Genomic DNA, 16,200 nt, shown 5'->3' with positions numbered 1-16,200 from the left:
TCTTGTACAAATCTAAGGATAAATTTATAATTTTGACTATAAATCAATAAATGGGTTATTCTTCTATCACATTGTATACATTGTGTCTGTGATACATCCTTTGAGTTAGTAGGAATGTCAATTCATATTTTCAAGAGTTGAAAATTTAAAGTATGGATTTACATAACTAACTCATAAAGAGCTCCTGACCATAGGATCATCACGAGGATGGTGATCGATCCAGAAGGTTGGTGTACAATTGCTTTCTTAGGGTAGATGTGTCTTGAGTCTACAGTGTGGAGACACCAAAGCGAGAGTACAGGTATTCGTTGAGAATGAGAGTACTGAGCGTGACCACCTCGAGCAGTCATAAGGAAGTCTACCTTTTCATCGATGACTAGCTCGATGCTGCAGTTATGTGTCTAGTTCTTTGACCTGAGGTGCATCGACAGTTCACCTTGAGTGTGTTATAGTTTGACTACACCATAACTTGGCCTCCTAGCTATTCGGAACCCTGAGATGTATGTTGGCTGTAGCATATTCATTGTAGGAACTAGATCGTACCAAGATGGGATCTATCAACCTCGATAGATGAGAGGAGTAGTCCTATGATGATCGAAAGATCGAGTCCTTAAGCCCATGGCCATGGTAGAGTAAAATAATGAAAAAAGAGTTTTCCATTGGGGTTTCACATCGGACTCGGATCGATCAATTGATTCATATGACTGATGTTGGGTTTGACGAGTTCACCTTAACCCTAATTTAGTCGGGACTCATGATAGAGAAACTCAATCATATAGGTAGCTGCATCGAGAGGTTCGTCTTTAGTTCTGATGGATTGCCACCACATACTGCTAGGTGTCACTGGTGGATTTTGGGAGCAATTAGAATGATATTGATGATCGATAATTCTAATTGTCTGAATTAGAAGAGTTCTGATCCATCGAAAGAAGTTTCGATGATCTCGATGATGAGATCACGACATGTCTCATTACCATATGGAATTGAACCTAACTGAATCACACAAACAAGGGTTAGGGTGTGGATGTCATCAATTGGGCTAATTCAATTGATTTGGATAAGATCCAATTAGGTTCAAGGAAATCGTGCTAGCACACGATTGAGCCTAACTTTCTCCTCGTGTAATCTTTTCTATCTCTACTGAGCCAAATGTGATTTGACTCATCCAGAGAATCTTGGAAAGATTTTTTTCATTCTAAATAAAGCTTGTCCAGCTCAGAAAAGGCTTGTCTTAGTTCATGAGATAAATTTAAGACAAGCACCTGCTAATTCCTATCACCTGCCAATTTCATTTTAGGACATTTGTCAAAAGTTGACATATGGGTCTTAAATTGAAGGCCAATTGGCAAGAGCTTATTGGAAGATTTTTGTGAACCCAAACCACATCAAATTGAGTGCCATAATCAGATTATGGCGTGAGCCCAATTGGATTAAGTGGGTGCCCCAAGTGGATAAGGTTGGAGAGTCTTGATAAGATTGGACTCTTTGGCGCCAACCTCTCTTTGTCCTTATCCAGTGTTGGCGCCAACTTTGAGATAGAGGCTTGGGTTCTTATTTGATGTGATCAGATGACATCAAGCAACCAATCAAAATTTTTTTAAAATTTATTGGAATTTTTTGATTGGTTGAATGATGTGGCACTGCGCAGCATACAGGGTCTATATAAACCCTTCTGCACCTAGGGTTTTAGAAGGAAGTTGTTTTATACACAAAACCCAATAGCTGCTGCCCCCTCCCTTCTTCTCTATATCCTCCCTGCTCTCTTATCTCCCCTCTTCATGTCTAAGGAGTTGGACGTTCATCTGGTGCAAGGAAAAGGTGTGGTGATGCCTGGAACAGGAAGGCTGCAGGACATCTTTGACAGGCTGCTGCTCCAACTTCAGAAGGAGTTCTGAAGTACTTCCAAATCAGATAGAGATCTGATTTTTGGAGCGTATATTTGCAAGGAGAAGACATTGTAGGTTCTGCCTGAGTGGATACCAGTAGAGGCTAGGCATTTGTGTGGCTACATCAGAACCTCGGGCTGTGTTGAGATCATCTACAGGATAATCAGATTATCTTTGAGGTATGTTTAAACTTCTCATACTTTTAGATTTAATTTTAGATTTTAAATATTAGATAATAAAATTAGATCTAACAGATATTAGATCTAAAATAGTATAAAATAAAATTTTTAAATTATTTCACCCCAGATTTGATAAAATCTGGAAGATCCTACAAAGGAAAAAGGCAGTTTTTTCTTTCAACTGGTATAAGAGCCAGATTTTTGGCTCTATTTCAGATATAATTTAGATCTAATTTTTATATTTATTTATCTAATATTTAAAAAATTTCATATATCACATCAGATGTGATAAGATCTGAAATCAAAATATTTAAAATTAAATCTAAGAAGATCTAACATGAATGAGATGCATGACTGGACTAGGATTAGTTGAATCCATGAACAGTCTTAAGTTTTATGTTTTAATGAGATTAAAATATGAATTAAATCTAATTTATTCTCTATTTTTTTGATGTTATAAGTATTATAATCAGATCAAAAAATAAAAAATAAAATTTTAATTTTTCATAAAATTGATCTGTTGCATGCCTAGACTAGTTGTAGAATTATTCCAGTAACTTGTCTAGAATAGATTTAATTTTGAATAGTTTAATTTAAATCTTATTTTTTAGATATTACATATGATGTATTAGATCTGAAAGCATGTTAATTAGATCAATTTTTGATACATGAGATGTATGCAAAGCATGTATTAGTTAGATTTTAAATTATATATGAGATATGTAAATTTAGATCTAACTAGTTTTGTAGTTAAATTTATATTTTTGATTAAGGTGTTCTTCATGGCCGTCCGGTCATAAGAATGAAGTAAAGTTTTAAGACTCTCTCTTCCTATTCAATGGGGTGTTCTTATGACGTGTAGGGGTACCGTGCGTTCATCCTTAATCAAAAATCAAAACATACTTTTCTATAAAACCTTAGATCCTGAAATCTTAGGATTTATTTATATGTTTTGTTTATGAACTCAAACTTAATTAGTGAATTAAGTTTATAAAATTAATTTGGTCTAAAATTGAGAATTTTAGATCTAAGATATTTTTATAAAATTGGATTCGGGTTTGGGTAGCTCAATTAGGTCTAGCGGTTGATCAAACTGAATCAAGAGTTGGTTAGGTGGGATCATGAAAGCTAATAATTGACCAGCCTAATAGGATTAAGTCTGGATCAAGGTCGAATCACATTTAGATGTGACTCGATCAAGTTAAGACCTAATTTGGCTCAGTGGTTAGAGTCTGGATTGTAGGCTAACCCAATTGGTTCTGGTTCGACAATTTGGTGTCTAAGGTAAGTTGGGTAGATGCGACCGACTGGTTTTTAATTAGGAGCTACTCGACTCGAATGCATTCTTATCGAGTTAATGGCATATCCCTTCCACCGGTCTCACTTGCCTGGCCATATGTGTCGACCCAGTTCTGATTTGAGGTGGCTAATAATTTGAACTAACCCATGCCACTAGGTTAGTCATAATTGTTATGACTATGTCAAGTCAAGTTTAATGAGACCTAAATCAAATCTTCCTAAGAAAATATTAAGTCTAGGTCTTCCATCATTATGGATGTGCAGGCCCTTCTCGGGGTTGATTGTTCTCGACTGGTTACAGTGACTCAGTTGCATCGAGAAGATGTAACCATGTCCATTAGGCATTGGATGCTACGAATTAGAGGATGGGTTGGGCTCAATATTTCGGATACAGTGAGGGACCCAATCAGGAATCTAGTTCGTGCAAATGGTGGGTCTGACTTAACTAAGGATTGGAGCAATATTCTGGACATGGTGAGCTTCATGAATTAGAGACCAAGTTTTGGGTGCACCATGATTAGAGAATCATTGGACAAGAGTTGTCCACTCATCGGTTGACCCATCACCAATAACTGTTAGGTGAGGTGATGAGCTAGTTGGTGAGATCGCACCACCCACTAGAAATCACTGATCATGGAGATTTTCACATCTCTACCAAGGGAGTGTAGGGATCTGAGAAAATAGTGGAAGCCTAATTTATTTAAAAATAAAATTCCTAAATAAATTGGTTAAGTCTGATTACAAAATCTAACTAGAAACTTTTGACTCTCTACAGAAAATATGTCTACCTCCAATCCCCTGACCAAAATACTAGACACCCACAGATTGACTGGATCTAATTTCAAAGACTGGTTGAGAAACTACAGAATTATTCTGAGTTTCAAAAAATTGACTCATATTTTGGACCAGGATCCACCTGTCATGCCAGCACATCCGACTGCTGAACAGAGAGCGTCTCTGGAAAAGTAGACGGATGATGATAACAAAGCAAGGTACTACATATTGGGTGCAATGTCTGATGACTTGCAGCGCCAGCATGAGGACATTTTGACTACCCGCCAAATGTTAGCTCACCTGCAAGAGTTGTTTGGTGAACAGAGTCGCACGGCCAAGTATCAAGTCTGTCAAAGACTTTTTAAGGTCAAGATGCGTGATGGACAGTCAGTCTAAGATCATTGTTTGACAATGATCAAGGTCCTTGAGGAGCTTGAAAAACTCGATATCATCTTAGACAAGAATTTTCAGATTGATGTGATCCTTCAGTCCTTGTTCGATGCATATGGTCAGTTCATCATGAACTTTCATATGCATAAGATGCAGTGTACCTTGGCTGAGTTAATGAACATGTTGGTTACGGCTGAGCTTTCTTTGAAGAGTTCAAAAGGCTCAGTCCTTACTGTGGAGCGGACTTCTTCCAAGAGAAAGTCTTTTGGAAAGAAGAAAAAGTCTACGAAGAAACAAAAGATGGATGGGAAAAGGAAGAAGATGGAACCGAAGAAGAAGGCTGCTGAAAAGCAAAAATATTTCCACTGCAATTCAGACGGCCATTGGAAACGAAACTATCCTCAGTACTTGGCCATCCTAAAGAACAAGAAGGATGGTCCTTCTAGAGGAATGCTCGTTATAGAATCTAATCTTACGGTTTCTTCTGCATCCAGTTGGGTACTTGACTCTTGTTATAGTGCTCATTTGTGCACTTCTATGCAGGGTCTTGAGGAGAGCAGGAGGCTGAGGGATGGGGATATGATTTTACGCATTGAGAACAGAGCAAGAGTTGCTGCTGTGGCCGTGAGAAACTATCTTCTGCGATTACCATTATGATTAGATTTAGTTCTTAGAGACTATTTTTATATGCTTGCAGCAAGCAGAAATTTGATTTCTGTTTCATGTTTCGCACAAGAAGGCTATGTGATTAGCTTTCATAAGGACCATTGTAATATATTTTATGAAAATAATAAAGTTGTAAATAGTTTTCTTATTAACGGTCTCTATCAGTTACATGTTGATGTATCTGTATTTAATATCAAGTAAAATGTGAATGCCATAGGAATTAAAAGGCCTAGAGATAGTCTAAATAATAGGTATCTGTGGCACCTAAGGCTAGGTCATATAGCGGAAGACAGGGTTAACAAATTGAAGAAATCTGGGCTATTGAGTCCGTTGACTTTCGAGTCATATCTAGTTTGTGAATCATGCCTTCAAAGTAAAATGACCAAGCTCCCTTTTGTGGGACATGGGGAAAGGGCCACAGACCTACTTGCCCTAGTACATACGGATGTGTGTGGCCCATTTGATGTGCCGGCTAGAGGCAACTATGTCTACTTCATTACCTTTACCGATGATATGTCTAGGTACGGGCATGTGTTTCTAATGAAACATAAGTCTGAAGCCTTTGAAAAGTTCAAAGAATTTAGGCACGAGATAGAAAAACAAACAAAAAAAAATTTATTAAGGTTCTTCAATCCGATCGAGGAGGTGAATACCTTAGTTGGGAGTTCCTAGACTATCTTAAGGACAATGGCATAGTCTCTCAATGGACTCCACCTGGAATGCCACAACTCAACAAGGTTTCAGAATAGAGAAATCGGACCCTATTAGATATGATCCATTCCATGATGAGCTTCACGGACCTCCCTGAGTTTCTTTGAGAATATTGTCTCATGACAGTAATATATGTATTGAATAGGATTTCCTCTAAAACTATTCCTACCATACCGTATGAGATATGGCATGGTAAGAAACCAAGTCTGAGTTATCTCAGAATTTAGGGTTGTCCGGTAATAAACACTTAATTTAAGTCATTTAGAGCAAAAAATTATATTTAATTTATTTTATTTATTAAGAATTTGATACTTCTTTTTATGTTTTACAGGAAAGATGATCGTCGATACAAAGAGTCCGATTTGCAGATCAAAAAGACTCAAGTTTGAAGAAAATTGGACTTAAAATAAAATTTAAATAAAAGAAGGATGCATATGGTATTATAGAAAATGAAGATACTATGCAAGGAATCCAAAAAGGATATAAGTGTCATTGTAAAGAAACAAAAGTTTCTTTTTGGAATAAAAAAAAGGGAGTGTTCACGTATGGTTCACGCGGCATGGACGCGGGCGCGGATGCGAGCGCGGGCGGACGCGGGCACGGCACGACAGGCAAGCGGGCACGCGGGGTTCGTGGGGACAGACGAACAGATGGAAGGAAAAAAAATATATATTTGGAAATACTTCAAAAGAAAAAATTTATATTTTCTTTATCTGCTTGTGATCTTTCCATCTCATCCATCCATTTTTTAGTCCTTAGTATTTTCTTTAGTCCCACATCGGAAAATCATGTAAAACTCCTCCCTCCTAACACCTATAAAAAGGCTTTTGTACTCTCATTGGAGGGGGAGCCCAGAAATTCTTCTAAAGTCTTGCATAGAGGAATAGAAAGGGACTACTCCATGAGCAGCTAGGCTAGCAGTCTCGGGAGTGGAAAAGAAATTTTGTAACAACACAGAGATGGTTTATTGTTCTAAACTTTCTTGTATTTCTTTATATGCAATAAAGATTATGCTTTTTATTTAAATCATCATGAGTTCTTTATTTGCTCTCTTTCATATGCTTTTATTTATGCTGTCCTGTTAGATTAATATTAGGAACAACTTTTACTTTCTGGAGACGTGCCGTGATCTACAGGTACGGGGCATGCCGAAAAAAAAAAGTTATTTACCTAGTATTTTTCAGAGACATACCATGATCTACGGGTATGGGGTGTGTCGAGGAAAGATAGGTATTTTTCTTAAGATTAATCGCATCTATTTAATTAAAAAAAGAGATACAACTCTGCTAGTATAAATTAATTCAAAACTTCCGAGCTCTTTATTTTCTAATTACATCAATTTTAAGATAATTTATTTTTTAAATCAAAACAATACTTCTGTCTTTTAATCTCAACTTAGCCCAAGGTCCCTGAGGATACGATCTCAACTCATCCTACCTACGTAGTGAGTAGAGTTATTTTTGGTGCTATCAACGACTACGCATCAAATTTTGATGCCATTGCCGGGGACCTTGGCACGGTTGAATTAAAAAAAAATATATATTGATATTTCATAACACTTAACTAAAATAGTGTAATCTCAAATATAAAAATTTCTAACTTGATTGGACACCTTGTTTCTTTGCATTGCATCTCCATAATTAACTTTAAGGGCGCAACCCATTAATCAGATAAGGTAAAAATTTGATCACCCTTTCTTGGCCCAAAAATCATAACCATCATTCTACATTAAACCAAGCCTTAATTTTAAAATCAACTAGACGTTAGCCCTAGAAATTTCGAGCTCAATAGGATAAGAAAGCTCTAGAGTTGAACCGAGTGCAGATTGGTTAATTGCTCGGTGTCTAAGGCAAGTGGTTAAAGAAAGTGATTTTCAATTGGTTCCGTTGACTGACCTGGCCAACTCAGTTGGTGTCTAAGGAAAGCAACGAGCAGGGAACCTCCCACATCTTATGCTTACCTGGCCAAGTCAGTTAGTCAGTCTTGAGCTTGGAGTGCTCAAAGGCGGTCTTGGAAGTTAGGGCTATTTAGATCTAAGTTAACCTTAGGATAGAGAGTCCATGCTTGTTTAAGTTGATAGCTATTAACATCTAAACATTAACTAATTTCTCCCTTTTCCTAGATTTAAGATTCTTAGGTTCTTCTCTTTAGATTTTCTTCACTCTTTTCTCACTTTATTATAAAAAATATATATATAATCCAAATGAAATTAAGTCCAGTATAATCAATATGAAATTAAGTCCAGTATAATCCAAATGTTACCTTCATTTTATGGACTTAGTAATGAGGACCCTTATAAATATCTTGAAGAATTTCTTGAGATATGCTCAACTATCAAAATTCACAACTTCTCCGATGATGCTCTTAGGTTAAAATTATTTTCTTTCTCACTTAAGGACAAAGCCAAATACTGGCTACATACTTTGGATTCTATGACTATATCAACCTGGGACCAGCTGCAAGGAGAGTTTCTCAAGAAATATTTTTTCATAGGAAAAACTAATCAAATAAGGAAGGCCATAACTAGTTTTTCCCAATTAGATGGAGAAATATTTCATAAAACATGGGAGAGATTAAAGGACCTTATTAGAAAATATCCCCACCATGCTGTACCCAAGTGGCAGTTAATCCAATATTTTTATGATGGGCTATCTGAAAGACATCGATAAATGGTCGATGCATCATGCGGTGGGACATTCATGCTGAAAAGTGAGGATGAGGCATGTCAACTGTTTGAAATTTTAAGTAAAAATTCATTACATTATATGTCTGCCTCTATTAGAGATAAACCCATGTTAAACCCAAAGAGAGGTGGAATATATGAAGTAGAAAATGCCATAGATATCCATCATAAGGTAGATGAATTATCCCAAAAGTTAGATCAATTATTAAGTATAGGACAGTCACCTTCTCCATCCTGTCAGATACAAGACATATGTGCATTGTGTTCGAGCCCCACTCATTGTGAGAATGATTGTTTGGTTGCACCACAGTTTTCTGAACATGTACAAGAACAAGTCCATCAAGCCCAAACTACTCATAGACTAGGGAACAACCCCTATTCTAGTACGTACAATCTGGGATGGAGAAACCATCCGAATTTCTCATGAAAATCACAACCAGTGGTTCCTCAAGTGCAACAAAGATCAGGTTACCCGGATGTAACTTTTAGGCATCCATCCCAGCCACAATACCAGAACCCTCCTCAACCCACTTCGAGTACTCATAGCTCGACTTTCGAAAAAAAGGTACTGCAAGCACTTAAAAGACTAGAAATGAATACCCAACTCCTTCACTCCCATACGCAATCAATAGCAAAGCTAGAGACCCAGATAGATCAGCTAGCAACAGCTTTCAGTAGGAGGGAAGAAGGCAAATTACCTAGTCAGCCTATTAATAACCCAAAAGGTCAGTACATGGCTGAAAGCTCCATTGATCTTGAAACTTTTTCCGAACATGCCAAATCGATCATGACCCTTAGAAGCGGAAAAATCTTAAATCAACCTAAGTAATCCAACAACAAGAGCAACCAATTTCAGCTACAACAGAAAAGAAAAAATTTGAAGAGAGGAAAGAACCTGTTAACCCAGCACCTGCACCTAAAGCTCCATTTCCCAGTGCTTTAGAATCCTCTCTGCCTCTTGATAAGAAGGGTATAAAAATGAATGAAATGTTGAAACTGTTTAAATAGGTCCAGATAAACTTACCTCTTTTCGATGCCATTAAGCAAGTTCCGACCTATGCCAAATTTCTAAAGGACCTGTATACACAGAAATGAAAATCAAAGGCACAAATACTAAGAAAAGTCCACCTAACTGAGCAGGCCAGCTCAGTTTTCCAGCAAATTACCCCATCCAAACTGAAAGATCCAGGTACCCCAATTATTTCTTGTGTCATAGGGAACCTCATGATTAAGAAGGCATTATTAGATTTGGGTGCAAGTGTCAACCTTCTCCCGAGCTCTATATATGACCTATTTGGATTTGGAGAGTTAAAACCCATGACAATAACCTTACAACTAGCAGACCGATCTATTAAGGTACCCCGTGGAATGCTGGAAGATGTATTGGTGAAAGTAGATGAATTTTACTTTCTTATTGACTTTCTTGTGCTGGATATAGAATCTGGTAGCAACCCCAATCAAATACCAATCATCCTAGGTAGACCCTTCTTAGCAACTGCTAATGCTTGTATAAATTGTAGGACTGGAGTTATGGATGTAACTTTCGAAAATAAGAAGCTAAGGTTGAACATTTTCAATGCATCTTTGGGACCACCTGTGTACGACCATAATGAGATCAACTTGTTAGAGGAAGTTATAGAAGATAAAGCTCCTGCCTTGCTCAACTCAGATCCTTTACAGGCATGCCTAACATATTTTGGAATGGATAATTTTGATATTGATGGATACACTGAAGAAATACATGCTTTGCTAGAACCTCCCAATTTTAGCACCAATATCTCTTGGACTATAAAGTATGAGCAATTACCAATTCAATCAAGCCCTCTGGTACCATCCTTAGAAGCACCACCTACTCTAGAGCTAAAGCCTCTTCCTGCCACACTGAAATATTTATTTCTTAGATCCAATGATACCCTTCCAGTGATCATTGCGTCTGACCTAACCAACAACCAGGAAGACAAACTTATCGGAGTACTCAAAAAGCATAAAGAGGCTATAGGGTGGTCAATTATCGATTTGAAGGGTATAGATCCTTCTGTTTGCATGCATCATATTCACTGTGAGGTTGAGGCAAAACCACATAGGGACATGCAACGAAGATTGAATTCGAATATGCGAAAAGTCATGAAAAAGGAAGTAGTGAAATGGCTAGATGCTGGAATTATCAATTTCAGATAGCCAGTGGGTTAGTCCAACCCAAGTAGTACCTAAGAAGTTAGGTATTACCGTAATAGAGAATGATGAGGGTGAATTAATTTCTACTCGTGCAACAACTGGTTGGCGAGTATGTGTGGACTACCGAAAGCTGAATGCTGTTACTAGGAAAGATCATTTTTCTTTGCCTTTTATCGACCAAATTTTAGAACGGCTAGAAGGACAAAGTTTCTTCTATTTTCTAGATGGATATTCGGGATATAACCAGATCCCGATATTTTTTGCTGATCAAGAAAAGACTACCTTCACATGTCCTTATGGAACATTTGCATTTAGACGTATGCCATTCGGTCTCTGCAATGCATCAGCCACTTTTCAACGATGCATTTTGGCCATCTTTTCTGATATGATCGATAAATTTCTAGAAGTCTTCATGGATGATTTTTCAGTATTTGGCTCTACCTTTGATGATTGTCTTCAGAACCTAACCAATGTTCTTCAACGATGTATAGAGACAAATTTGGTCCTAAGTTGGGAAAAGAGCCATTTCATGGTGCGGAAAAGAATTGTATTAGGACATATTATTTCTGAAAGAAGGATCGAGGTAGATAAAGCCAAAGTTGAGGTCATTTCAAAACTACCACCCCCTACTTCGATCTGACAAATACGATCCTTCTTAGGTCATGCCGGATTTTATAGATGCTTCATCAAAGACTTTAGCAAGATTTCAAGACCCTTGTGCAATCTGTTGGCCAAGGACACACCATTTATCTTTGATGAAGACTGTTTGAAAGCATTCAACACATTACGAATAGCCCTGACAATAGCACCCATAATAAAACCCCCTGACTAGTCCATTCCATTTGAGATTATGTGTGATGCCTCTGACTTTGCAATAGGTGCCGTCTTAGGCCAAAAAATCAATAAGGAGCCACATGTGATCTATTATGCTAGCAAGACTCTTTTCGATGCCCAATTAAACTACACCACAACAAAAAAAGAGCTACTAGCAATAGTGTTCGCCCTTGAAAAATTTTGCTCATATCTGTTAGGGTCTAAGGTTCTAGTTTACTCTGATCATGTGGCTCTGAAACATCTCCTCTCAAAGAAAGATACTAAACCGTGTTTGATCAGATGGATCCTTCTTTTACAAGAATTTGATCTGAAAATTCGAGATAAGAAGGGTTTCAAGAATGTGGTAGCTGATCATATCTCCAGGATCTTAGTTGAACACACGATAGGCATAGATGAGGTCAAAGAGAAATTTCCTGACGAACAACTTTTCGCAATCTCCTCTAGCCATCCTCCATGGTTTGCCCATATTGTCAATTACTTGGCAACAGGACAAGTACCTTCTCACTGGACAAAACAAGAAAAGGATCGATTTTTTTCGCAAATGAAACATTATTTCTGGGAAGAACCTGAACTATTCAAATACTGTCCTGACCAAGTTATTCACCGTTGTGTCCCCGAGAGTGAATTCCAAAGCATTCTCACTTTTTGTCATTCTTCGGCATGTGGGGGATATTTTAGTGGAAGAAAAACTGCAGCAAAAGTGCTGCAGAGTGGATTTTATTGGCCGATACTATTCAAAGATGCACATGAATTTAGTCGTAATTGCCTGCTCACTGGACAAAACAAGAAAAAGATCAATTTTTCTCGCAAATTAAATATTATTTCTGGGAAGAACCTGAACTATTCAAATACTGTCCTGACCAAGTTATTCATCATTGTGTCTTCGAGAGTGAATTCCAAAGCATTCTCACTTTTTGTCATTCTTCGGCATGTGGGGGACATTTTAGTGGAAGAAAAACTGCAGGAAAAGTGCTGCAGAGTGGGTTTTATTGGACGACACTATTCAAAGATGCACATGAATTCAGTCGTAATTGCCTGCGATGCCAGCAAATAGGAAATATTTCGAGAAAAGATATGATGCCCCTATCCCCTATACTTGTAGTAAAAATTTTTGATGTTTGGAAAATTGATTTCATGGGACCCATTCCCTCCTCATTTGGATTCGAGTATATTTTGGTAGCAGTGGACTACGTATCAAAATGGGTAGGGGCTATGGCAACCCAAACCAATGATCACAAAATCATGATCAAGTTCATTCAACATAACATCTTTAGTCGATTTGGATGCCCAAGAGCCATAATTAGCGATGGGGGTACACACTTCACAAATAAGCACTTCGACATGCTAATAAAAAAATATGAAATAACTCATAAAGTTGCCACACCTTATCACCCCCATACAAGTGGCCAAGTTGAGGTCTCCAATAGGGAGATCAAGCATATTCTTGAAAAAATAGTAAGACCCGATAGAAAAGATTGATCAGCACGCTTAGATGATGCATTATAGGCTTACTGTACTACTTTTAAAATATCCATCAGAATGTCTCCTTATCGACTTGTATTTGAAAAAGCTTATCATCTGTCGATGGAATTGGAACATCGTGCATTTTGGGCCATACGGCAATTTAACTTTGATATGAAAAATGCAGGTTCCAATAGGAGATTTCAATTAAATGAACTTGAAGAGCTACGCAATGAAGCGTATGAGAGTGTCAGAATTTATAAGGCTCGAACTAAAGTGTACCATGATAAATTCCTTGCACGAAAAATGTTCGAGTCCAATCAAAAAGTTTGGCTCTTCAATTCTAGGTTGTGTCTGTTTCCTGGAAAACTTCGCTCATATTGGGACGGACCTTTCATTGTAACTCAGGTATTTCCTCATGGAGCTATAGAACTCAAAAATCTTAAATAGGGGAATACCTTTAAAGTGAATGGTCAGCGATTGAAACCTTACATAGATGAAATTAGTGATGGAGAATTAATTGAATCTGTTGATTTAGTGGATCCAATACCGCCATAATACTCAATTCAGTCTGGCTGAAGATATAAAATTTAGCGCTTGTTAGGAAGCAACCCAATGATTTTATTTTATTTTTTTTACTTTACCGCAGCTGCAGGAATTTAGAATAAGAGCTTATTAATCAATGAAGCTATCTTCACTTTCGAAGCAGAATTATCCCAGGTGCACTCTCTCCTTTTATTTTCTTTGCTTTCCTACTCCATTGAGGACAATGTAGATTAAGTTGGGGAGGGAGGAAATTAATCAAATTTTTGAGTATGGTCAGAAATAATTAGTTTTGTGTATCCAAATTTTATTTTGATTAAGAGTCAATTAGGCATCCTAAACAATGAATGATTAATGGTCAAGATAATTTTAAAAATACTACGAAATAAATTATTAAGAAAACCCAATGAATGGTAGGGTTTAGACTAGACCAAATTTTAGGAGTGATTCTACAAACCTCTTCTTACTGATCTCAATAAAGAATCTGCTTCATGAGAGATTGGATGGAAAGGTCGAGGTATGCAAAAAAAAAAAAAATTTTAAAATTTATTTTTTTAAAAAAAGAAAAAATATTAGTTTCTTACTGAGTAACCAGGCCCCTTCGCCTAAGTAAGTGTTGTGGTTCGCATAAAAAGGTGGGCAATATTAAAAAAAAAATAATGGATAATAAGGGGACTAAATTGCAAGAAGATAATAAACCTATCTCACATTAAGTTAGAGGATTTAAAGAGTAAAGTGGAGAGTTGGTGAAAGAAAAGCTCTTGAAATTTCTTTAGTTAATACTCAGCCACTAATTGGATCAAATTGATAATCCAATGAAGTATCTCTTTAATGGTCTGATCAGATATCATCTATGTTTTGGGATGCCTAATCTAATTTTTTATTCAAGATCGAGTCAGTACACAATGCTGATATATCTATTTTACTCGAGGACGAGCAAAATTCAAGTTGAGGGGTGTGATAAATACTTAATTTAAGTCATTTAGAGCAAAAAATTATATTTAATTTATTTTATTTATTAAGAATTTGATGCTTCTTTTTATGTTTTACAGGAAAGATGATCGTCGATACAAAGAGTTCGATTTGCATATCAAAAAGACTCAAGTTTGAAGAAAATTAGACTTAAAATAAAATTTAAATAAAAGAAAGATGCATATGGTATTATAGAAAATGAAGATACTATGTAAGGAATCCAAAAAAGATATAAGCATCATTGTAAAGAAACAAAAGTTTCTTTTTGGAATAAAAAAAAAGGGAGTGTTCACGTATGGTTCATGCGGCATGGACGCGGGTGCGGACGCAAGCGTGGGCAGACGCGGGCGTGGCGCGGTAGGCAAGCGGGCGTGCGGGGTTCGTGGGGACAGACGAACAGATGGAAGGAAAAAAAATATATATTTGGAAATACTTCAAAAGGAAAAATTTATATTTTCTTTATCTGCTTCTGATCTTTTCATCTCATCCATCCATTTTTTAGTCCTTAGTATTTTCTTTAGTCCCACATCAGAAAACCATGTAAAACTCCTCCCTCCTAACACCTATAAAAAGGCTTTTGTACTCCCATTGGAGGGTGTTGCCCAGCTATGCAACCCAAGAGGGGGGTGAATTGGGTTTCTAAAAATTTTAAGCCCAACAGATAACTTATGAAGAACAAAACAATGGCTTTAAATCAATATTAATTAACTAAAGCAGTATTGCAAGGATATAATAAAGAAATAAGATAAAGCGATAAAGCACACCACAAACACAAGGATTTATAGTGGTTCGGTGCTAACCTTGCACCTACGTCCACTCCCCAAGATCCCACTTGGGAATTTTAATCCACTATCCTTTGTATTCAACCCGAATACAAAACGTCGGAAACTCCGACACTAGCTATCCCAAGCTAGAATACAGGACGTCGGAAACTCCGACCCTAGCTATCCCAAGCTAGAACACTTGTTTCCCGGGTACAAGCCAACCCAAAACACTCCGATTTCAGGTTCGGATCAACCTTTCCTTGTTTTGAAAATCCTCCAAAAACAAGAGCAAAAACTCACAAAGAGTAAGAATATTTAGAGCACAGATGAATACAATAACAGCTCCTTAAATGAGCAAATATAACAATAAAAGCTTTACTCAAATGAAGAACCCCTTTTTCAGATTTTCTCAAGATGAATGAACGGTTGAACGCTTGAGAAGAGGTTGATTGTTGATTGAAGATCTCTTGAAAGCTTTGAATGATCTCTAGATCAAGGTTGAAACGATAGGCGTGAAGAACTCTCTCCTTGAAAGATCTTTCTTTTCTCTTTCACAATCTCTCTGGTATATTGTGGATCCTCTCTCTTTTTCTCTATGGATATTTCGTTGATCTCAGGCTTTTTCTTGCAAATTTCGGATCCTCTCTTCTGTTCTTCTCTTTTTCCTCTCTTTTCTCTTCACATTTGATTTCACGTTTGATCCGCTATTTAATCTGCAATTTCTTTCATCATTTAAAGCATTTTGTAGCATTAGAAGCAAGAGAAAACAATTTAGGCAGATAAAGAGCCGTTAGAGGATTTTTAGGAAGCATAAATGGCAATTAAAACGGGAAAAAAAATAGCCGTTGCTGACATTTCCCGTC

At 37.1% G+C, this 16,200-nt stretch overlaps 1 non-coding gene across 1 annotated transcript; it reads right to left on the bottom strand.

The window, feature by feature from the left end:
• Positions 1–8,409: 8,409 nt before the first annotated feature.
• LOC140858239 (small nucleolar RNA R71) lies at positions 8,410–8,515 on the bottom strand. Its single transcript, XR_012141807.1, has one exon. It is a non-coding gene; the product is annotated as a small nucleolar RNA R71 (small nucleolar RNA).
• Between the last annotated feature and the right edge of the window lie 7,685 nt (positions 8,516–16,200).

This window comes from Elaeis guineensis, chromosome 5 (assembly GCF_000442705.2).
Source record: "Elaeis guineensis isolate ETL-2024a chromosome 5, EG11, whole genome shotgun sequence".
Classification (NCBI taxonomy): domain Eukaryota; kingdom Viridiplantae; phylum Streptophyta; class Magnoliopsida; order Arecales; family Arecaceae; genus Elaeis; species Elaeis guineensis.
Note: the sequence above shows the minus strand (reverse complement) of the source record. Positions and strands in the feature narration are given on the sequence as shown.